Source organism: Pelodiscus sinensis, chromosome 2 (assembly GCF_052426305.1).
Source record: "Pelodiscus sinensis isolate ZL-2025 chromosome 2, ASM5242630v1, whole genome shotgun sequence".
In the NCBI taxonomy this organism is placed as follows: Eukaryota; Metazoa; Chordata; order Testudines; family Trionychidae; genus Pelodiscus; species Pelodiscus sinensis.
Genome location: NC_143053.1, coordinates 220791973 through 220817806, shown reverse-complemented (window position 1 = coordinate 220817806; position 25834 = coordinate 220791973). Strand labels below are relative to the sequence as shown.

Sequence of the window (25834 nt, the reverse complement as noted above, 5' to 3'; positions counted from 1 at the left end):
AATCTATCCTTGCAACAAAAGAAAAGATGTGCATTTGCTGTACTGGGCCTCTCTTAGGCTATGTCTAAACTGCAGGCTATGTCTAGACTCCAGAGATCTTCTGGAAAAACATAAGAAGATAAGAATGGCCTACTGGGTCAGACCAAAGGTCCATCTAACCCAGTAGCCTGTCTGCCGACAGTGGCCAGCACCAGGTGCCCCAGAGGGGGTGGACCGAAGACAATGATCAAGCGATTTGTCTCCTGCCATCCGAAAGAGATTGTCCATACTGCAAAACTTCTTCCGAAAGAGATTGTCCACGCTGCAAAAGCTCTTCGAAAAAATGATCTACTTTTTTGAAAGAGAGCATCCACACTGAATGGATGCTATCTCGCATTTCAGCTATGATTACTATGGATGGAATGGTCACTAGGGCACCTGTGCTTTTTCTTCTTTCCTCTTCTTTTGAAAGACTCCCTTTTCCCTGTCCACACACACCCTTTTTCTGAAAGAGCTCTTTTGGAAAAGGTTTCTTTCTCATAGAATGAGGATTACCAATGTTGGAAAAATCCCTCCGTTCTTTTGATTTTCTTTTGGAAGAACACAATTGCAGTATGGACGTAATTGAAGTTTTTTCAGAAAAACGGATGTTTTTCCAAAAAAACTCTGTAGTGTAGACATAACCTTAGCTGTGAGAAAAAAGGGCTAACACTGACAGTTCATTAAAATAACCATCTTGAGCCTATGTTAAGAAATACAAATGATTTTCTTCTATGGAAAGTTACATTTAAAAGGGCACTATAAACATAAAGTCTTACCCAAAAACATTGTACCCACTACGGTTACAGCTAACTCCTGAAATTATTATGGAGAAAAAAGTATTTTCCTCTCTTTTCAGTTGACTGTATGCAGTACACAACAGCTCTTTGCATCATTAGTTAACCCCAGATCCTGCCAATATCCCATGTGGGCAACCCCCTGTTTCTTTGCAGAATACCACTGATGCTAATGGGGCTTTGTGGAACAAAGAGGCCTCTCCATCCAGAGTCACTTGCAGTATTAGTGGTGTGAGCCCTAGTTGTGTGTGAGGATCTTTAGCAGCATGGAAATGAAGACCTAAAAATATTGTAAAAGGAGACTGCAAAACCACAGAAAAGACAGGGGTGCTTAGGTTGGAGGTGTAGTAACAAACTATCTTACTGTGCTACACAGTCCTGTTTTTTGTTTCAGCTGCACCAGACTAACCCGGCTACATTTCTACCACTCTCTTAACTATGTTTTTTTAGTTTCAGAGGGGGAGCTGTATTAGTTTAGTTAGTTCCATACCATGGTACTATCTACATTTTTTGTTGGTCTCCAAGGTGCTACAGGACCATTCCTTGTTTTTTATGTTTTTAAGTTACTACATTACAAGGTGAGAAAGACATTCGACCAATGTCCATTGGTGAGTGAGCCAAGCTTTTGAACTGCACAGAGCTCTTCTTCTGATCTGGGAAAGGTGCTTGAGTATCTACAGATAGATGTAAGGTGAAGCAGATTTAGATTGTGATTCTAAGAGTACCTTCCCTCACCCACCTCATCTTTCACAATTGCTTCTGAGTTGTGCATCCAGATGATGGAAGGCCGGGACAGCTTTCTTTTGGAAACAGTCTCTCTTTGAAGATTTGCCTGTTGTGGTATTTTGATTTATTGCCTTTGCTTACCTTGGGCATACCAACTCTGAGGCTGCAATATTCCTGTTACTAACGGGTGCTTTTATCTTATCTCTTGATAATGATAAATGAACTCAGTTGCATTTTAAGAGTTAAAACTGTAATTTGCTGGTCTACCTATTTAATAAACTACTTCAGTCATTGTTAATGGAAGATAAGTATTCAATTGCCCAGGCAATGTGAAGAAATTCTGGATCCGATTCTCCACTGCCATGTGTAGTCAATTATCTATGGGCAAATAGGTATTAAAAGTCTGTCCAATGAGAATTCTCCATTCATTCTCACCAGTAGTGATAAAAGAACTGAAGAATCCAGCCCCATATCTGTGATACTTTTCTGACCAAGGCATGCTGGGGTTTCAGATAAAATATACAGATTTGTAATGTTTGCCTTTATTTACATTAAACATAAAGCTTTATATATAGCAATATGAACATAAATATTTTTTTTAAATTGCAGCAATTTTGCAGGCAATTTTGAAAGCAGATATGTAGTAGTACTTCACTTAGGCAAGAGGACTGTATGGAGGCTGCCTTTCTGTGACCAATATTAACTTAGATGTAATAAGCATAACAAAGATAACATAACATGACACCTACAAACAGATGTGAACACTAAGGGAATATGCAAATGTTAAGGAGCAAGAAGCCAGAACAGAACTTGAGAAACCCCATAATAAACTGGATCATAATCAGAATAACATTTTAAAAAAGAAAATCTTCCAGCATATAAATAGGATGAGAATCAGGATAACAGAGTACAAGAGAGACTTACCAGATGTTCCAGGCAAGTTAAAAGCCTCTATGATCAATATTATGAAAAGCATCTGAGACATCTAACCAAATGAAGATGTGAAAATATCTGTAGTACTGTTTATACTCCTATCCATTCTCCCACATAGAAAGACCCTATTAAGTCAAGGTAAATTGTACCAAGTGCCTTAAAGTAGTGCCTGTCTGTTCTAATTTTATTGATATAACTAGCTGAGAGTTAGTATAATAGTGATTGTAACACCCTATTAGGATGAAACTGATAGGAAAATGCAATTGTCACACACAACATTATTATTTTGATGCCACAGAAATATTTTTCTTATGCTGTTGTTACTAAAAAGGGAGTCAGTGAGCTACTACCTTTGCTTTCTAAATAGACAACACTTTTGAGCCTTGGCTATAAATGTTGCAGTTTCAGTGGAGTTCCTCTTTAAAATGCATTTGTCTGTCTGCAGACACTACGAGAATAAATTAGTTATGTTTAGTGCAGTGTTCTGACAATACTTCTTCAACAGTTCTGAAAATAGAGCCACTTCCACACTTTTATTAGCGTGTTACAGTTCAGTACAACTTGTCATTTTGCTAAACAAGGTTTCGTAGATTTTTCCGTCATACAATTTTGTGGGAATTTAGTGTTCATGAAAGATGCCAGATTAACAGCCCTAGAGACTTTACTCTATTTATTCACAGAATAGCTATGCTACTAGCAGTGACAGTTCAGTCTCCTGCCCCAGCAAGGAGACATAATGCTGACCTGAAGGGACTATACCCTGGAACATGAAGGTAGTCCAGACTTACTCTCCAGAGGTCCTTTTTAAGAGAGACTGCCAAAAAGATGACAAGTCAGTGCTGGTTGTAGTGATTAGATCTGGGTAAATCTTGGACTCTCCTTCCTGTTGGTTACAGTTTCACTTCATGACCTTGGGCAAGTCACTCAGGGTATGTCTAGACTACATGCCTCTGCCAACAGAGGCATGTAAACTAGGCTACCCGGCATAGTCAAAGAAGCCGGGATTTAAATATCCCCGGCTTCATTAAAATAAACATGGCCACCAGGCTGTGCAGGCTCAGCTGATCGTCGGCACAGCGCGCGAGTCAAGACGCGGATTGGTTGACAGGGGAAAAGCCTTTGTCGACCGCTCCTGTAAACCTCATTTCACGAGGCATAAGGGAGCGGTCGACAAAGGCTTCCCCTGTCAACCAATCTGCATCTTGACTGCCGCGCTGTGCCAACGATCAGCTGAGCTGGCACAGCCTGAGGGCCATGTTTATTTTAATGAAGCCGGGGATATTTAAATCCCGGCTTCTTTTACTATGTCGGATAGTCTAGTTTACATGCCTCTGTCGACAGAGGCATGTAGTCTAGACATACCCTGAGTTTCTGTGCCTCAGTTTCTCCATCTATAAAATAGTGATTTCACCCACCATTGTAAAGTATTCTATAATGCTTGGATGAAATATAATGTTACGCATTATTTTTATATGGTGGGCATTTAGTCAACAATCCAGGAAAGCACAAACAGATGAACTGTCCCACTGAAATCAATGGGCTTCTTATATGTTTACATTTAAACACTCGCTTAAGTGCTCTGCTGAATTGGGCTCTTACCCGGAGATAATTTTTTTTTCATTATTTTACATGGATCACTGAAATCTATCAGATCATAACATCACTTGGTTATACCTGGGTTGGCTATGAATTTAGTAAAAAAAGATATAGTCAAAAAATGTAGGCCTCAGACAGAGCCTTATTTTACAACCGTTTAGGCCAAAAATTGCAAAAATGGGAGCTTACATTTAGGTTTCTGAGGTAGGATTTTCATACATTCCTTGGTGATTTAGGAGCACAAGTCTCACTAATGACAAAATAGTGATAGAAATGTAGCCGTGTTAGTCTGGTGTAGCTGAAACAAAAAACAGGACTATGTAGCACTTTAAAGACTAACAAGATGGTTTATTAGGTGATGAGCTTTCGTGGGCCAGACCCACTTCCTCAGATCAAATAGTAGAAGAAAATTGTCACAACCATATATACCAAAGAATACAATTAAAAAAATGAACACATATGAAAAGGACAAATCAAATTTCAGAACTGAAGGAGGATATAATTGTCAAGAATTGTCTCATGTTTTGAATAAGACTTAGCCCTTGTTGACACTGAAGTCTAGATTCTCTGGTCTGCTAACATGACTCTGCATTGTGTCAGTGGCCCTAAGGAGGCAGACATGGTTAGAGAATTTCCTGCTGCTGTAAGATGGGCCTGGTGGAGATGACTGGGCAGAGCTCAGCCAAGTCTGATATTCTGGTGTTGAAAGAGCGGGTTGACTCTGAATCAGGAGAGTCATCACTATCTGCTTTCAGCCAATATGTTCTGCTACATAAGAGTTGTGTTCAGATGGAGTTGAAGATCAGGGCCTGGGTGTTTAGCTATGAATGAAGTTGCACTTCTGTAAATCCTTAGTGTAGACACAACATACACCAGTGCATTGTGATTTGTCTAGTTTCTACCGGTACAAATTGTATTGCACAAGGAGTTTGCACTGGTTCAGTTCCACTGCTGACTTTCAAACTCATTATAAACCCTGCCATCCTGGTTGCCAGTAAAGATAAAGATCTCAAGAGATCGCAGGGTGTTAAACTTGTCAGCATTCTACCCAAATTATAGTTTATATAGATTCATAGATTCCAAGGCCAGAAAGGACCATTGTGACCATCTAGTCTGATCTCTTGTACAACAGATGCCATAGACCAGTGATGGGCAACCAAGAATAGTGAGTGGGCCATATGAGTGGCCCTCCTTATTCTCAGGGGGCCACATGACCAGGGTTGGGCAACCTGCAGCCCTTGGCCCACTGGGGTTCCACCTGTGGTCCCCTGAACCCTTGTCTGTCTCTTTCCCCCATGTGCCTCTCACACACTAGGGCACTGTAACCCCACACTTTCTATTTGTCACCCTCCTCACTAGTACTTTTGGAGTGCTACGAATCACCTGATTCACACTCTGTCCCCACTCCTTCCCTTCCCCACCCAGAGCATGAACAGCCGTGAACAGCTGATTTGTGGATTTCAAGCTCTGGGAACGCAGGGGAGGAGTGGGGACGGAGTGCGAGTCAGCAGATTCGTGGCATTCTGAAAGTGGTGAAAGGGAGGAGGAGGAGGAGGAGGAAGTGTGGGGCTCCAGTGAACAAGAGGCTTGTGGGGATCCCACAGGCCTCAGGTTGCCCACCACTGCCATAGAACTCCTTCAGAATAATCACTAGAGCAGATCTTTAGGAAAAACATCCCATCTTGGTTTGAAAATGGTCAGTGATGGAGAATCCACCACAATCCCTGTTAAATAGTTTCAGTGATTAATTACTTAGCTGAGAGTAGCTACCTTATGCTTACCTAAAATTCCTCCTTATTTGGATAGGTATTCTTAATTCCCTGCTTAAAAGTATTAGTTAGAACTGCTGTACACTGTTAAACAGCTGCTGGCTTCCAGTCCAGAGGTATCTATATTTCAGTAGTGGCCATATTATGTCATAGTTTTTAAATCAATTTCTGGTATCTTTCTGGATGAAAGAAGCTTCATGAAGGCAAAGCCATTTTTAATATCTTAAAATGAAAAGCTGTTGGGAAAATAAGAATGTTTTCTCTTATACGAAAGAGTGAGCAATTAGATCTTTTTTTTCATGCAGAAATTCTGATGTAATAGACTGTTAGTGTCTTTGATGCTAATTATTATATTTTTTTCTTTCAGATCCACTCTCCTCTATAGAATAAGAGGAGACATTTTTAGTGTTCTCCCTCCAGCTTATACTCACATGCTCTTTAATTTGTGTCAGAGGTTTTTGTTTTTTTCTCACAGTAATCTTTCTCTTCATTCTCTTTTTATAAAAATCTGAATTTCAAAAGTTTGAGCATTGGTAAAAGGTAACTGAGAGGATTTCTTAGCTATATTGCATACAGATCACGGGGTTAGTTTCTGGCCTCATAACAGACTGAACATGAGTAGTGTTTGCCTTTTGTAACTCCTCTGGCCCTGGTATTTTTATCACTTTTTCTTCATATAATCGCTTTCCTCACATGTTCTCAAGCAGAGGAAAAGGAAATAAAATAACTTTCATAGTCTAAGAATGCTTGATGTGGCCCACTGATGTCATCCTCTTTGGGCGTGCACTGTAAGGGTGCATCTACACAGCAAGGCTTAAGTCGAAATAAGCTACGCAAATTGAGCTATGTCTATTGCATAGCTTATTTCAAAACTGGGAGTGTCTACACAGCACTATAGTGATAGAGATGCATTAGTCTGGTCTAGCTGAAACAAAAGACAGAACTATGTAGCACTTTAAAGACTAACAAGATGGTTTATTAGGTGGGTCTGGCCCATGAAAGCTCATCACCTAATAAACCATCTTGTTAGTCTTTGAAGTGCTACATAGTTCTGCCTACACAGTACTGATTTCGAAATAGAGCATGCTTCCTCCAACTTCCCTTACTCCTCATACAATGAGGCTACGTCTAGACGGGCATGATTTTCCAGAAATGCTTTTAATGGAAAAGTTTTCCGTTAAAAGAATTTTTGGAAAAGAGCATCTAGATTGGCACGGACGCTTTTCCGCAAAAGCACTTTTTGCAGAAAAGTGTCCGTGGCCAATCTAGACGCGCTTTTGCACAAAAAAAGCCCTGATCGACATTTTCACGATCGGGGCTTTTTTGCACAAAACAAATCTCAGCTGTCTACACTGGCCCTTTTGCGCAAAAGTTTTGCGCAAAATGGACTTTTGCCTGAACGGGAGCAGCATAGTATTTCCGCAAAAAGCACTGATTTCTTACAGTAGGAAGTCAGTGCTTTTGCGGAAATTCAAGCAGCCAGTGTAGACAGCTGGCAAGTTTTTCCGGAAAAGCGGCTGATTTTCCGGAAAAACTGGCCAGTCTAGACACAGCCTGAGGGTTACAGGAGTCAGAATAAGAAGTCCTCCAGATTGACAGTATTTTGCTATTATTTCAAAATAACTGCTTGCTGTGTAGATGCGGACTAAGTTGTTTCGAAATAACTCTAGTTATTTCAAAATAATGTTGCTGTGCAGATGTACCCTTAGAGATTAATGAATTCTTGGACTTTGCCTCTTATATGGCTAGATTTCCAGCAGCAGTTTGTACTCCACTATATATTTGAGTTTGTGTGTCTGTCTGAGTGTCTATCTGTTCTCCCCCTTCCCTGGCCTGCCCCAGCCCCTTTAGGAAGGGCGGAGAGAGGGGGAGCTGAAGCATCCTTTCCCTGGTTGTGCCTACTGGAACTGCAGCGGCATGGAGAAGCACTATTCACCTGGCCCCAAACTGTTGTGAGAGAGGGCTGGAGTAGTCTTCTCTTTAGCCTGCACACTGAATCCCTCATATCTTGCCCCACCCCAGAGCAATGTTTTAAATGAAGAAAAACAAAAATTAATGGAGCTTTGAAGGATCCAAGCCACACCAGGTGAATCTAGTGAGCACATATTTTATCAATCAGTAGTAGCTGCATATTCAAAAAACATCTCCCATTAATTTATGCTCATACTTTAACATTAATCTGTTTTGACCAGGACCATGTCTTTTGCGCTCACTTTTGGAACTCATGTATATTACTGGATAGTTCTGCTATGAATGTTCCAGGAGCATGATCCTGAGTATCAATAGAAGGTGCTGAAATAAAAGACAGAACTAAGTAGCACTTTAAAGACTAACAAGATGATTTATTAGGTGATGAACTTTCGTGGGCCAGACCCACTTCCTCAGATCAATATGTGGAAGAAAATCAGCACAACCATATATACCAAAGTGATTCAATAAAAAAAAAATGAATGCATGTGAAATTGACAAATCAAATTTTAGAACAGAGTGGGAGTGAGGGGGGAAGGTTAGTGTCTGTGAGGTAATGACATAGGAGTGATAATAGGGGAAGTTTCTGTGCAGTAATGACATTAGGGGTGATAACTGGGGAAGCGTGCTGAATGCCCTCAATTTGCACTGAAAAAATGGAAACTGAAGGTTCTCCACTGGTAGAGGAAAGGATCTGGCCTATTATGTGAATTTCAAAGCTGTGAGTATAAGTGTTAAAACTTTTTCCTTTTGTACTGTACATTCAAAAACTTTTTTTTTTCCTGTGGAAATCAATCAATTTTCATAAGATACATTTGTTTTATTGAAAACCCCATTTTCTATAAACCAATTTTGGTAAAAAATTTTGACTCTCTCTTGTAATGTTTATGGAAACTACATTTAAAACTTGCATATGAAGGGTATTCACAGCAAAAATCAATGTAGCCCATATCAAATGGATTACAAACTGATTAATAGACAGATCTCAACAAATAATCATATATGGGGACTTGTCATCCCCAGCAATTGTTTCTAGTGTGGTTCCACAGTGATCTCATCTTGGCCCAGTGCTATTCAGTATGTTTCTCAATGTTCTGGAAGAAAATATAAAATCATTGCTTGTAAAATTTGAAGGGAGACAATTTGGTGGAGTGGTAAATAATTATGTGGTGGTCTCATTTGAATGTCTTGTCTTTTTAATACAGTCAAAAGGCACGATTATATATATAGAAACAAAGAATGCCAGTTACATTTATAAGATGGGGCCCTGCATCACGGAATGAAGCAGCACTGAAAAGGATATAGGATTAATAGAAAATAGCCACACACACCAAAAACAAAAACAAACAAACAAAACAAAATAAAACTCACCATGATTTCCCAGTGTGATGCTACAGCCAAGAGGACATATAATCATTGGATGCCTAAGTAGGGGAAGTAAGCTAGCGAGGTGGTTTTACCTTTTTATATAAGCTTTAATTACACTTTTAGTGGAATACTGAGTCCAGCTTCAGGGTCAACCCTTCAAAATGGAAGTTGAAATATTAGAAAGGGTTCAGAGAATTGCTACAAAAATGATGCGGGGTTTGGATCTATTTCTAGGTGACATACTGTGTGTGACACTGGGCAAGACACAGTGCTTCTGTGTGTCTGTGTTTCCCCTCCCATTCTATCTGCCTTGTCAATTAGGGTAGTTTTCAAATTAGGGGTCACGACTCAGTTCCGGGTTGCTGAATGTCAGGCATTGGGTATAGTTGCTGCAAGGTGATCAAGTGATCTTTAGGGATGTTAAGGCTGCACTCCAGAAGCAGCCAGAAGCAGGCCTGGCTCCTGGGGTGAGGGCAGAAGAGCACACAGGGCTCCACACACTGCCCCTGCCCCGAGCACTAGCTCTGCACTCCCATTGGCTGGGAACCTGCTGCTGGCTGCTTCTGTGGCACAGCATGGTCTGTGGTGCCAGGACAGGCAGGAAGCCTGCCTTAGCACTCCCACTGCACCACTGACTGGGAGTCACTTGAGGTAAGCCCCTCCTGCCCCGGCCCTGACCCCACTCCCCCACAGCCAGAGCTCCCTCCTACGGCCCAAAGCTCTCAGCCTCAGCCCCACTGCAGCGCCCACACTTTAGTCAAATTATGTTGAGTTACGGGCATCAACAATTTTCTTCAATTGGGTCAGGAGAAAAAAACGTTTGCAAACCACTGAATTAGAGGGTAAACTCCTTTAGGCAAGCACCGTCTCTTAAGGCACTGACTTTTGTTTTTGCCAATGGGTGCTTTTGAAGGGGCATGTGTGTTTGCAAGGAGGGTGCTGTCAGTTTTGGGGGAGGTTATTTTCAGCATATTTATACACTACTTTCACATTTTAGTCATTGAATTACGTGTCTACCATTGGTATCTTAATAATGTAATCAGTGCTAAAATAGTAATGCACTACATAATTACATTATCATGAATTACAGTATATTAAAATCACAAGCTGTCTTCACTAATGTCCCAGTATAAAGACATTACAACTCACTGTTGCTTTCTGGATGAAGCTAACATCAACACTGTGTCTCGTGGCGCAGAGAACTCCCTTTTTTTTCCTGTGGGTGCATGAGCCCTGGAGCACGACAGAGTTGGCACCTATATTCTCATTTGCCTTTTTTTTTTGAGAAATAGAAGGTGACTTTTAAAGAGAGTTTGTTGTAACAGTCCTAAACTTTACCAAGACTAAATCCCACAGCAAGACTCTGCCATCTCTACTATCTATAAATCTGTGGCATCATTTTTCAGTGTCAAGCCATCCTGTGTTTAAAAAACTTCCACAGCTTTGTAAGGTGACCAATACTCTTTTATAATTTCTCCCAGTAATAGTGCTCTTGTTGACCTGGATCTGGTGCAGTCATGTGGCAATTGCATTACCCTTGTGAGATTCTGCTTTTCTAGACTGTTATATTGGAATCGCATGTCTGGCAAGTTCAAATTTTGCAAAATGGATTTCAGTCCCCGTGGTGCATTTTAGTAAATTTAATTTTAAAAACTTATAAGAAAATGAATTTAAATATTGCAGGTCTAGTGTATTAGGAACTCATACTATGTTCCTCTACCCTTAATTTATGTCTAAGGGCACTCTCTTTCACATGTGTTCTGCATTATCATAGCACAAGGTATGCAATTAAGCAAGCTGCTAACTATGAAAGCTGGGTCTATGCCATTTGCAATTTTAACAACATTTGATATAACTGAATTTGACATTTATTTAGGTACACTTCTATTAGTATCTTTAATTAGTAACATCTTTACCATGTGCCTGGACCTTTTTTTACCTAGGAAAGATATAGAGATCTCTAAAAGATATTTTTACATGGCTCCTCTCTGGGGCTTTCTGTTCAAGTATTTCAAAATGCTCTTCCAACATTAGTAATGGTAACACTTCTATGAGGTGGAGGTAGTCCTCCCACTTCACATATCAAGAAACTGAAACAGAGATTATGGCCTACATTTTCAAATGTGGCCTCTAATGTAGAGAAATTACTGCCAGACCAATTCATCTGATGAAGTGGGTTTTACCCATGGAAGCTCATGACCTAATAAATCTGTAACACTAGGTCTACACTAGGGAGTTGTTTCGAGATAACTCCCCTTATTTTGAAATAACAATCAGAAAGTCCACACTACCAAGGCCATTATTTCAAAATAAGAGGCTGCTTATTTTGAAATAATAACTCCTACTTTCCACAAGGAATAATGCTGATTTTGAAATAGTTATTTTGAAATAGCAGTAGTGTGGACGCTCCACTTTGCTATTTTGAAATAACTACTACCCAGAGTCATTCAAAGTAATTATTCCCCAGTGCTTCCTGGGGGCTCTAAGTTGAGGTAACACTCCACATTTAGACTCCGTCCACACAGCAGTGTTATTTTGGGATCCTGGAGGTATCTCGAAATAGCTATCTCACATCTTAACAGCAAGCACATTATTTCAAACTATAACAGGCTCACTACTGCGACGTCCCTAAAAATGTCATTCCATGAGGAGTAAGGGACATTTTGGAATTGTGTGTTATTTTGAATATTTGCTCTGTCTATGAAATAAGCTATTTAGAAATTGACTCAAAATAAGCTATGCAATTTGCATAGCTCAAATAGTGCAGTTTATTTCGAGTTACAGGTGCAGTGTAGACGCACTCTCAGGGACCCTGCCTCAAACTAATTTTGAGGCTTTCCTGTAGTGTAGATACACTATTTCACAATAGTTATTTTGGAAGATGTTATTTTGAAATAAGTTATTTCAAAATAATTTCCTAGTGTAGATGTGTCCTAAAGTGCCACAAGACTCCTCTCTGTTTCCCCAGATCTCTGACATTCTTGGGATATGCTTTTTCAATAGCCCCATGCTTCCTCTTAATCCAGCAACATCTTGCTTGTTCCAGGGAGGAAACTGAACTATAATTGCCAGATCCTCAGCTTGTGTGAATGGGTATAAACTCTGGAACACCCTAAACCCTCACAACAAATTCTTCTGGCTTTTTAAAAAAGAAAATAATCCATATTTTGGATTCCTAAATATTTGTGGCAGTTTTTAAATAACTCTTACATGATGGAAGGTTTTTTTAATTGTTGCAGCAAAATAAATTCTCAGCAATTCTATAAGAATCAAGAAACAAAGCATCCCAGGATCATTTCCACCTAAACTACCAAAGCTGAAAATATTGTGCTGTTTGTTGTTGAATGCACACTTTTTAATCTGACAGAGAAATGCCTTAGAACAGTTTTTCAAACTGTATGTGGAATAGGTGATTAGATGGGTAGCACAAAAGCAGAGAATTATCTGCAGGGCAGGTGTAGTATAGGCATAGACATCCCATATGTTCACTGTTACATGTCTTCAGCTTGGAAGTATATAAACTTACGTTCTGAAATGGGATCGTAAATTGACATACAAATAGCTGTATTATCTCTCAGAAACATTTATTTGTAACTTCCGATTTGTTATGGTTCATTGCTCTAGCATCATGCTACGACTGTAGTAAGGTTTGTAAAACTCATCTCTGCTCAAGAAGCACATCTTTAAAAGAAAATTAATTATCCTTCCCCACCGACAAGATGGGTTTCTTTAGTAAAACAACTATTTTATATCACTTTGCCTAGCGTCTTTTCCTCCTTCTTCTGTGGTGTCTGCTATCAGAGCATCCCACTTGGAGCCTTGAAAGCTGATGAGCAGTTGAACTCCATGGGCTGGCATAGTGTTGCTCAATCGCAGAGCCTCCTGTCTAATATGAAAAGTGAGTCTAGACTAAGGCTATAAAATCCTGGATACAAAGTTCACTGGTTAAACTGTTTATCCAGTCAAAAGTGATCCCACACTGGAGGACTGCTCTAGCGCAGCTGGGCTGGAGTGCCTCCCCCGCCCCCGACCTGTGGCAGGGTGTGCTGTGGTGGGTCCAGTTGGGTTAGCACAGCCCACCTCTGGTTAACCAGTTACCCCAGGAAGCATGACAGTAAGGGATATGTTTCCCAGGTAACCGGTTATCCGTTCAACCCTTTACATCCCTAGTCTAGGCCTCCTTGGATAGCTGTAATATGGAGTCCTATGTGCTGAGTGGATGGAGAGTTGGGGTAATGGGAGAAAAGATTATGTGTGTTGTGGGGGGGGAGCAGAGGAGGTGGGAGAACATCACCAAGGAAATGAAATGATGTGATGCTAAATGTCTCTTCTTCTGAAAACAAGGCATATTACCTGCATGGGGGTATATAAACCTGGTAATATGTTACCTAGTTTCACGCAGCACTTGCCATAGGCTGGGTGGAATTCACTGCTGTTGCAATTTGTGATTATGTCACTGGCTAGCCTGCAACAAAGTTATCGAGCCATCCTATGACTGACAGGCCTGCTAATAGATACTTTTTATTAGTTCAAATAGTAAAGCCCGGTATTCATTCATTGGCATCAAAAGTCCCGGATTCTAAAAATTCATTTAATTCAAAACATGTTTTTTTCAATTTAGCTCAAAACTTTTTATTTTGGTAGAATTTTCTGTTTTTAATTACCCTGATGTTAAACTGGAAAATCTTTAGTAAAAATGATTAGTTTTCACTAACTTTGTTTTGGTTCTTGAAAATCTTTTAAGCTGCAGGGAAAGGTTTTTTTATTTTTAATTTTCCTATAAAAATAGTTGGAATTATTAAATCAACTCTTATGTATGAAGCTAGGGACACATTATTTGTTTGTTCTGCATTTGTACAGTGCCTAGTTGAAAGGAGTCCTGGTCTGTGAGTAGAACTCCTAGATCCTATGGTAATAATAATAATTAATAAATAGTAAACACACTTACGTGTACATGTATTCTTAACTTGGAAACTTCAGTCTGCTTCTTCACCCAAGTCTGCTTATACAGCTATCTGCTGTTAAATTACACTGTACATTCAAATGAATTCATTATGATAATTACCATGAATATCAAAGCAATTAATAATGATTAACCACTTACATTAAATGTCACCCTCTATATCTGAATTACAAAAGGATTTCTGGTGATTGCTTTGCTTGAAGAGAATCACCATGACCACACAAAAATGTCATATGAGCACTCCAAAGTTTAGTAATTAATTAGCATAGGTCAGAAGGCCAGGAACTACGAAGACAGCATTAGCACTTAGACTTTTTCATTTATGGATAGTGCTGGAGGCACGTGCTTCTTCAATCTTCTTTTTTTTTAAAGTTGAGATTAGAAGCAATGTGCTAAAGATCATCCCTACCGCTCAGAATAAGAAAGTAAGGTGGAAAGACATTTTGCCACATTAGGTTGCTCAAAGCTGAAACTAAAGTGAAAATAATTTTGTTTCACTTCTTACTGCTCTTGTTGCAGCCTGGTGGTGTTAAAAGATGCTCTGCTTAGTGTTAACAAACTGGTGTCACACTCCTCCTTTAACCTACACCTATACTTTTTGCAGTTCTCTGCAATGCTGGTAGAGGCTCCAGTTTTGCTGATAGAGGGGGATGTGTGTGTGTGTGTGTGCGTGCGCATGTAACTAGTTATCTACAGACAGACACATAGCAGATACATATATACACTAACAACAGGACAGGAAAACGGAGACAATGAGAGCAGTTTCTTATATCTCCAATAATCTAAAACAGGATAAAACTTTGGTTGTAGGGTCAGAAGGGAGGTGAGTATGTAAACATTCCCCAGTGAGAGAGTGTCTTTGATTTATTGTTGTGTCTCCAAAATCAAATTGGAATGGGTCCCATTTTGCTTTTTTGCAGGCGCTGGCATCACACCAGGTCCATCACCTTTCAAAGGGTTGAAGGAAAAAGAATGGTAAGTTCATTGCTCTGCACAGCAGTTCAATACATCTAACCACAAAATCATTGATATTCTGGTCTCTTTCTCTAGCATGACTGTGGAGTGAAGGAGGGACATGCAATTGCTGAACCTGGAATAAGATTGAGTAGTTCTGATAAATGTAAATTATTTATCACTCATTGTCCGTTATATAGGCTTGATGGTATTTAGAATATTACCGAGCATCATAATGCTGCTTTCACTACACTTGCCAATATAGAATACGACTTGCTGAAGGAAAAAGGAGGGAAATGCAGTTTCTGACTGACAGGGCACTGAATAGATGGACAGATGGACTGACTGCATAATAATTTAATCTTGGTCACTTACTGCATAGTGGCCTTTAGGAAGAAAGAAACACTTTTGTTTTGTTTTTCTCAGGGATGTAAACAAAGTGACATTAATCTGCCATGATTGAGATATCAGTTTGATTAGTTAGCAAGAATGAAGCAACCCTAACCAAAAGGGCAGTTGCAGCTTGAACTCTGTTCATTGTTAGTCTTCAGTAATAACCTGATGTACAAGCCCTGAAGTGGTTGATATTAGAGACGGCCCACTGCATGGTCTTCAGGGAGGCTGATTTGATCTAATCCCACAGAGAGCAATATGCACGAATGCAGGAAGACTGGAGATCAGTATTAGGTGTATTGCTCAGAATATTAATTAACACACCACTTTTGACTTTGGCTGCATGATAACTCTGTCCCCAAATATATGCAGGCTTCTCTTGTGCCCAGTCTTGAAGATATTAAAAAAGTAGGAGAAATGATATTATTTCCTGATTGTCTCAACAACTGTGACATTTCACGTACAGTACAAATGGATGTTCATGTAAAGGTCGTTTATCTGGTTAGAGGTGATAGCCTCTGGAGTGACCTAGCCATGAGAGAGTTCACAGCCCTGCAAGTGATTCTACTATATAAGGCATTTCAAACTACTGCAGACTGTACAGCAGTATCTGGTGTGCCATTAATCACTTCCAAAAGTACTGTTCCTAAGAATCACCCTTTAGTGAAAACTCTTCGGGTATGTCTAGACTGCATCCCTCTGCCGACAGAGGGATGCAGATTAGGCAGGTCGACATTGCAAACAAGGCAGGGATTTAAATATCCCGTGCCTAATTTGCATAAAAATGGCCACCGTGTTTTGCCGACTCAGCATTTTGTCGGCATAAAGCGGCAGTCTAAGGGGGGATCTGTCGAGAAAGGAAGCCTTTTTTGACAGATCCGTTATGCCTCTTGCAAGGAGGTTTACAGGATCTGTCGAAAAAGGCTTTCTTTCTCGACAGATCCCCCTCTAGACTGCTGCTTTTTGCCAACAAAATGCTTAGTCGGCAAAATGCGGCAGCCATTTTTATGCAAATTAGACACGGGATATTTAAATCCCTGCCTCATTTGCAATGTCGACCTGCCTAATCTGCATCCCTCTGCCAACAGAGGGATGCAGTCTAGACATACCCTCAGTCTATGTGGGAATGGAGAGGAATGGCTGGTGAAGTACCCTTCCACCAAATCATTCAGTAATCAAAAAGAGATGGAGGATTTGCTCCCCATTGAAGCTAAAGAGATCTACCCACAGGCTGGGTGGATTTTCAGGGGCTTCTAGTGCAGCATCTAAGGATACATCTAAACTGCACGCTTATTTCAGAATAAGCTATTCCGGATGATATATTCCAAAATAGTTTATTTTGAAATAGTGTGTCCACACTACAGGGAATCCTCAAAATTAGTCTGAGGCAGGCTCCCCTAAAGTGGATGCACTATCTCGGTTTAGAGCACCAGGAAGCACTGGAGAGAAATTACTTACGCTGGCTTTGGTGAGGAGCTATTCAAAATAGCAGCAGCGGAGCACCCACACTGCAGCTATTCCAAAATAGCTATTTCAGAAGAGGCATTATTCCTCATGGAATGAGGTTTACAGAAGTTGAAATAAGCCACCTGTTATTTCGATATTATTTTGAAATAACAGAATTGCTGTGTAGACGCTCGCATTGTTATTTCGGAATAACTCTAGTTATTCCAAAATAACGGTGCAGCGTAGACACACCCTAAGTCTACTGCACTTCCTGGTGATATTGATCCAATAGAGCTACACTGCCAGAGCTTCTTCCTGCTCCTGTCTCTGGCGTTCTCTTCCCCTCCCCCTAAAGGGGCCACAGTGCAGGAGGGCACCACATAAAAGTTAATCCTGACTCTGGATTAACCCTGAAACATGAGAATTTTTAAAAATACATTTGGGGTTATTTTCATTTACCTGTGCATTTCTGAGCTTTCAGGTGCCTTCATATCCTGTCTTCAGGCTTTTCTCATCCATTATGAGGGCTGAAAACTGACTTTGCAGTTTGTTTGTTTATTTATTTAGTAGATGAAAGCTGACACTCTCACAGAATCACCTGACTCCAGGCGTTGAGCCTTTATGAGAAAAGATCAAATATAGCAAGACTCATGATAATTTGGTGGCAGCACTGGGAATGAGGCCTGGAGTTCTAGTTTTAGAGGCTCCTTTATCCTTACCACACACACTTCTGCACCAGCTCAGATCTGCAGGCCCATTCCCTGCAAGGGTTCCCCATACCATACCATGCCACGTCAGCAGCTGTGGTGAGGCCAATGGCACCAGATGCCTACCCTTCTTCTGCTCCCATATACACACAGTTTTTAGGTGGTGGTCTGCCCTTGAAGGGTGGCCCAACAGCAGCAATGGTTGGAAGGTGCTACACCAGTGCAGCCATGGGCTGGATTCCCCTGCCTCCAAAGAACACATACCTGAAGCAATCAAGTATGCAGAATTAATCCTGCCTGTCCATTTTCAGAGGTCCCCATTCCAATAGGGCTGTCTGCAAGGTGGGAGTCATAGTGCCACAGTGGCAGCCATCCCCTTCTTTCCTGTCAGAAAGGGTGAGAGGATGCCTATGTATAGATACAGGCACAAACACCCCTTCCCCTGCACTCCTTTATTTCATATACTTCTCTGCTAAGTGGCTATTAAATGTTCCCAAATCAGAATGTTAGTGCCTTATGCCCACTGTGCACACAGGTATCTAACTGCATAGTGCCAACCAACCTCTATTATACCCACTCCAATGTAAGTGAATTGCGCTTCTAATGGGTTACTGTGTTTGTGGTATATTTCTCCTGGCTGAGCTTGTGTGGCCCTCGCTTATATATCATGCACTTTATTTCATTGCTACTTGTGTCGCACAGCACAAAATGTCACCCGGCATGTGTCTGTCTCTTGTAATGGCCGCATATTTGAAGAACCTCGCTTGTGCTCTCATACAGCTCCTTTCAGGGCTTTGTTTGCCTAACCAAACCCTGCATTTGCACACTGTAGTTAGGTATCTGTGTTCCTGAATTGGGCAGTTAGGTACTTGATTAATGCATGCACACATCTGACATTTTACACAGCAAAAAGCATTGCCATGGAAAATCGCCATTGTGATTTTAGAGGTTGCTTCTCTTAGTATCTGAGAAGTGCTTGCATACTATGCTACAGTGGTGGGTGCTGTGACAAAACCCTAAAATAGAAATTTTAATTCTCCCAGGCTAGTGAACATTATGTGCGTTCTGCAGATGAATAGACAAATTGATCTCCCAAGATGCTTGTCATAAGCACTAAATTAACTTTATCCAAAATAGTTTTGTAAATCATTTGGGCTAATTAATGACATAGCACTACTGCATTATGCTGTAATGTGGGGACCCAAGTTAGGGGAGGCATTTTAGGAACTTCTGCTCTCGTGGCTGCTAGAACTTGGAACTAGAGCTGGCTGTGAATTCAACAAAGCATTTTTTCCATCCAAAAATGCTGATTCGTTAAAACCAAAACTTCTTGTGGAAATGTCTCTGTTTCAATGGTTTCCCACTGCCATGATGGTATTTAGAGAAAGAGACTTTGATTCAGAGCAGGCTGTTGAGTTTAGCTGCTCTCATGGGCCAAATAAGTGCTCTTGTCCCTGGGTTATTGGCAGCTGGGTTTAGCTTTTTTTCACTGACATTTTCAAAAGGCAGTTAGCCAGGGGATAAAATGGTGTTCTTGGCCTCTGTTTGTCAGAGGCTGGAGAGAGACAGCAGGAGACAAATCACTTGATCATTGTCTTTGGTCCACCCTCTCTGGGGCACCTGATGCTGGCCACTGTCGGTAGACAGGATACTGGGTTAGAAGGACCTTTGGTCTGACCCAGCACGGCCGTTCTTATGTTCTTATGTAAAAGGTCTCAGTTTTGTTCCAATGCAGCATGAAACCAAATGTCAAGTCATTAAACTGGTTTCATAACAGATTTCTTGTTTTCTGGACAGGCTTATTGGGACCACATTTCTAAGATAAACTGAGGCTAAGGGAAGGAAGTGCAGTATTCCTGTTCTGTTGTCTTCTGATGGGCCTGGTCTATACTAGGAGATAAGTTCAAATTAAAATACGCAATTTCAGCTAGGTTAATTGTGTAGCTTAAGTCGAAGTATCTTAACTTGAATTTTGGTGCCATCCACACTGAGGGAAGTCCAAGGGGGCACATTCTCCTATCAACCTCCCTTATGCCTCTTAGCATCAGGACTACTGGCATCGACGGGAGCGCCCCACTCCTTTCAAATTAGCATGTCTTCACTAGACCCGCTAATTCAAAACATGGAAGATAGACTGCAGCTGCTTCAAACTTATCTGCAGTGTAGACATGGCCACTGACTGCTTGTAGAATGATTCTCTGGTACTGCTTTTGCAGTCAAAGGTATGCTGATTGTGGTAGGGTAGGATAGAAGTAAATGTAGTTTCATATAATGCCTTCCAGAATAAAGTGATGCAAAATGAAAGCCGTTAATCTGATTTGGGCTTTATTTGGCAGTCAGGCTGATCTCAAAAGTGTCCCTGGTTAGAAATTGGGATTTTATCTACTGTTCTAATAAACAAACACACATTTGTATGTTTGTAGTGTTGTGAAGGACTTGTGGTTGAGTGATAATCTGTTTAAGAGGCTATTTACCAAGACAACTTTGGTAAAACATAACCCAGAAAGCTCTGATTTATCCTATTGATGATAAATCTTGGGGTCATGTCCTTTGAATAGTGAGTGAACAAAAAGTTTTGCATAACTCTTACCTGATCGGATTAGGAAACTGATGGGAATCTAGTTCTCCTCTCTTCAAAGTCAATAGCAAAACTTCCATTGCTTTTTGTGAGAATACAAGTGGACCTTTAAGTTTGCTGAAACTGAAAAAGTATAATATTTTCAGCTTGAGATCTTTTCTTTCTGTTTGGTTTGAGTGGGATTTTTCTGTGGATTTGAATGGAAAGTTTCACCCTAGCTCTTTATTTTGAAAGAAATGCTGTACAGTAAATACAGCAAGAACACTAATTAATGCCAAGATATAGCAGATGGTTGTGGAATTACCAATTAGTTCCATAATTACAGTAAATTAATGTATTATGATTTTATAAGAAATTATGAAATGACAGTATTGCCTGCCAACGAATTATTCCACCTGCTCTGAAATTACTGCAAATACTCTAAAGCAAAACTATTTAAGGAGGATTAGAAGGACCTATTAGAATTCAAAGTAAAAGATGACAAAATATAAGGGAACTGACATTTCCAGCGTCTAATTGTGAAATCGCTCTGTGTTTAGGTTCAGTGAGATTCTTGTTAAGCTCATTAAAGTCCTGTAAGGGACCATCTTTCCATGCACAGCTGATTGCATGAAGTCCCCATGAGATGCAATCTGACTGCTAGCCCACATCTTTACTGTCATGCAGGTCTATCAGTCATCCTCTGGATTTAGAGAGGGGTAGACTTTCAATGAGAATGAAGGAATGATTTCTTTCTCTTGATTGTCTTTAGGGATTTTTGCTAGGCTATCTTTTGTGCTAAAAGAAAGTAATCTCTGTGGATCTTTGGATACTCTGAGGGAATGCCAAGTGAGCAACATGATATGCACCAGGTGCCTACTTTGGAGTGTGTAGCAGTGAAAATAGAATCAGTAAGCCTTTTTGAAGTAGAACATGGCTTCTTCATTAGGAATGCAAAATGCCAAAGATCAGTGCTTTAAGTTATACTCTGTCCACACTGATACATGAAGTACAGAAATAAGGATTTGAATATAGACTTCTACATTTGGATGGGTTTGGCTCTAGGATTCTGTTTCAATCTTCACAGAAGTAGGAGCTAGCCATGAAGTTCAGATGTGGATTTGAACTTCCCCAAATTCTAGTGGGATTCAGATTCAGGATGCAGGCAGCATGTAAATTAGAGCAAAGGTCTTTTCCATGCCTTAATCATCTCTAGCCTTGTCTACTGGATCTCTTCTTCCTGTCCTTTGTAGTGAAATAATTTTCTTTGATCACCAGCTAATGGTTTTGATCTATTACTAGATGGAAATGGTAGAATTGTCAATAATAATGCAGAAAAAGCAGAAATATTCAATTAATATTTTGGTTCTGCTCCTGGGGAAAAAAACAGATGATAAATTTAGTACAGAAACTAAGAACAGTGGATGGGTTTGGGTTGGGTAGTTAGGTAAATCACTGAGGCAACATCTACACTGGTAGCTTCTTATGCAAGGACTCTTTTGTGGAAGATTTCTTGTGCAAAAAATCTTCCGCAAGAGAGTGTCCACACTGCCATATGCTTTTGTGCAAGAGCATCCATGGCAGTGTGGACGCTCTCTTGTGTAAGAAAGCTCTAATAGCCATTTTAACCATAGAGGCTTCTTGCGCAAGAAATTCATGTTGCCTGTCTACACTGCCCTTTTGTGGAAGAGCTCCTTATTCCTCGTGGGGAAAGGAATAACTCTTCTGGAAGAAGTCCTGTTTTACAATTCTATACTGTAAATTTACTTGAGCAAGAACGCTCGTGCAGTGTAGACAGCAGGCAAGTTTTTGCGCAAGAATGACTGTTCTTGCGCAAGAAGCTACCAGTGTAGACATAGCCTGAGGTTGTAACACCTGCAGAGAGCTACCACTACTTGTTTGCATATATTGGTTCAAACTGGATTCTCCAAGGACTAACTAATGAAGGAAGGGTTTATAAATAATTGAGTTAACTGATACTGAGCCTTCTTTCTGAGCCACCAGATGGACAGGATGTTTAGTCCACGGGGGGCTCAATCTTTAGGGAAAGCTTGGAAAGACTGTGACCCAATAAGGTATCATCAGGCCTGAGTTCTGACTCTGGGTGGAAGCTGAAGATACATCAGGCTACGTATTTCCAATACAGATGTACTCACTGACCCCAGCAATTGGCTGCTTTGACCGACATGTGGGACCACAGTGGGCAAGGATCCTGCCCGAGGGTCTCATTGGGCTACAAGACATTGGCAGCCCAGAGGATTGTGGCAAGCTGGATGTGGATGTATCATGAGCTGAATCCAGCCTGTGGGCTGTATTTTGCCTTCCTCTGCTTTAATCTATGATTTGAAGACATCAGTGACAGCCAAAAATTAAAGGCCTATTACAGTAGGTGAGGTTTCGTGGCCTGTAATGTGCAGGAGATCAGACTAGATGATCATGATGATCCTTTCTGACCTTAAAGTCTGCGTTGAACTTGTGATCACAGGAATAAACTCTGTGTGGGGTTTGAAAGGCTGATCCCCAGGCAGAGCCCTTATTGAAATTAGAGGTGATTTCTGGTAATCTGGTAATTTTATGAGCATGCATGTAGGGTCTTTTGTGTAATTTTAAACAGGTTTTCTCTGTAATGTTTTTATCTTAAGAATAAATGTGCTCACTTAGGAAGAGCTGTGCGATAACTTAACTGAGGACTGTTAAGACAGACTGTCTTTACTGTGGATATTGCAGCCTGGAAATACCATGGTCAGGGGAGAAAGACATGTCTAACTTCATTCCAGACAGGTGGTGGCTGAGGAGCTTGGAGCCGAGAATGAGAGTCCTTGCTGGAACTCCGAAGGCCAGTATAGGTGGAGTTGCCCTGAACTGTGACAGGGCTGACCGGGATAGGGGTATCAGCCTGACATTGATCCTGAGCAATGGCTAATATAGAACTTGATTACTAAAGAAATAAAGGAGGATAACAAATAAATGCCAGTCAGCATGGGCTTATGGAAGACAGAGCTTGTCAAACTAACTTGATAGCTTTTTAAAAAAGAGGTAAGTTTGGCTGATGGAGCTGATAACATTTCCTTAGACTTCTAGAAAGTGTTTGACTTTGTACCACATGACATTTTGATTAAGAAACTACAACAATACAAAATCAACATGGCACCGATTAAATGGATTAAAAACCAGCCAAAAGGACTCAAAACATACTTTTAAAATGGGAATCATATTGGTTGGTGTATTTGTAGCAGGGACCTGCAGAGATAGATTCTTGTTCTTAAACCATTTAATGTTTTTATTAGTGATCTGGAAGAAAACATAAATTCATCACTAATAAAGTTTACAGATGACGCACAAACTGGAAGAGTGGTAAATAATGAAACAGGCAAGTCCCTGATTCAGAGTTGTGTGGATCACTTGGTAAGTTGAGGGTAAGCAAACAATATGTGTTTTAATACAGCCACATGTACAGATGTACATCTAGGAACAAAAAATGTAATAGAGAATGCTCTTCATCTTTTTTCAGAGTCATTGATTCCCAGGATAATGAGCTGAACATGAATGCCTAGTATGACACTATTGCCAAAAGAGCAAATGTGATCCTTGGATTTATAAACAGGGGACTGTCAAGTAGCTGTAACTGGTGATAATTCTAGTAGAATATTATGTACAGTTCTGGTATCAACATTTCAAGAAGGATGTGGGTAAATTGCAGAAAGTTCAGAGAAAATATGCGAATGAACGCAGGGTTGGAAAACATGCCTTTAGTGATACACTCCAGGAGCAGATCTGATTAGCTGGCCCAACTACAGAATACAACAGTTTCACTTGAAAAGTGTAGACCTGATTGCAAGTTAAGTTGAATAAGTGGATTTTTATTAAACCCTGTGTGCTGTTCTGACCACGTGATTGAGTATCTTGCAGCTTAATTTCATTCCCCATGCTCCCTATTCTGCAGGTGTCCCCTTCATAGCAATCCTTCCGGGAAATATGAGCATTTTTACTCCACTTCCATTGGTGTTGATAGAGGAATGAAAGTGACCGGGACCTGGAAGCAAGCAGTTTTCTTCTCTGTTTATTAAAAAAAGAATGGTGGGGTAAGTTCTGTTCTTCTCCAACCACACTGTGAGTTGACACTGTTGCTTTGTTTTGGCTATTTGCCACATGCCCGTAAAAAAGGTTTTATATACAATTGGCAGCCTTAGATGCAATGTATTCTGAAATCTCTGAACCAGATTCTCAGTTGATGTTAAGTCAGGTGAACTATGATGATTTATTCCTCTGAGGAGCTATCCTAAATAGAATATTTTGAAACTATGTTACCCAAAGATAGTTACACAGCTTTTCTTATATTAAGTGTCCAAGAATATTTTCAGATATTTCCGTTTTTGGGTTCAAGTATTTTTTTCATGCCATCTTCCCCTTCTTTGTTTCCCCCCTTCTTTTCTAACATCAATGTTTTTCTCCTTTGCTTGTATGTGAGCTGTTTTCTTATGCTTTCTCTTAATTCCATTTTTGACTAATTTCTCTGTACTTCTTGCAAAAAGCTTTTTAAAAAATTATTAGACAACATCTGACCATCTTTTTACACTCCTGGTTACCACAGCATTCCCTGCCAGAGTAGGCACAATAAGCTGCAGAAGAAAAAAAACCCAAATGTCTATCTTGCCAATAAGTCCTCTGAATCTATTCCAACTACACAGACTGCAGGAGTTCATTTTCTTTCTGTTTTCTTTCAGGCAGGTGGCAGGAAATTTCAGATGGGGATTTTCACACCTCACAGGGCCATGTTCCTCTTTAAAAACTCTGAAGCCAAAAGAATATGGAGTGAAGGCCTGATCCTGGTAACTCTTGGCTAAACTAGTAGCCTCACGAACAGATTTATAGGGTCTTGCCACAACTTTCCTTTATCCTGCAAGCATCCTTCTTAATATAGTGGACCAATTTCCTGCTAACCTTGAACAGAGCTAGAACCAATCACAGAAAACAATTAGCTGGTAAGAAGATTGATATTCTGTGGCCTGGCTGCCATTTGACTGCAGGGTGTCTTTGGCGTTTAGCTTCTCTTACATACTTCTCAGGCAAAGCTTCTCATAGTAATTGCCTCATCTATCAATTACAATGGCTGCTGTTTTGTCTCAGGGTGCAATCCTGCAGATACTGTGGTGAGTAGTTGTGCTGATTTCCAGGGCTTGGATTTCTGTTCCAGTCTTTGAAAGGAACAAGGGTGGAATTCTGGTTTCAAATATCTGTACTTAAGGGACCACAGAGTGAAATAATGGGTCCAGGGCGCTTGATAGTCTGGCTCAATTGGTCCAATAAGCAGCAGATGAGAGGTTTTGTTTTCCTGGATGCCTTCTGAGGTTGAATCCAGCAACTCTCCAAACGCTCAGGATCCTTTCAAAGGGAGAGCTATTATCTTACTTTTGAGGGTAAGTGATCCACCTGACAGTGTAAGATGGAAGCTAGATGGGTCTGGTTGAAGCACTTGTGATGTTAACAGATAATTTAAGTAAAACAATCTTTACTTAGGGGGAGGGCTAGCTCAGTAGTTTGGGCATTGGCCTGCTACACCCAGGATTTGTGAGTTCAATCCCTAAGGGGGCCCTTTAGGGATCTGAGGCAAATCTGTCAGGGATGATACTTGGTCCTGC

The 25834-nt window shown here is 40.5% G+C and overlaps 1 long non-coding RNA gene across 1 annotated transcript in view; it reads left to right on the top strand.

The window, feature by feature from the left end:
* LOC112545193 (uncharacterized) overlaps positions 1-25056 on the top strand; it is a 31896-nt gene extending 6840 nt beyond the window's left edge. The window contains exons 2-5 of the long non-coding RNA XR_012901109.2: positions 15059-15113; positions 23707-23823; positions 24139-24277; positions 24920-25056. This is a non-coding gene — a long non-coding RNA (uncharacterized LOC112545193). The remainder of the gene's footprint in view (positions 1-15058; positions 15114-23706; positions 23824-24138; positions 24278-24919) is intronic.
* Positions 25057-25834: the final 778 nt, after the last annotated feature.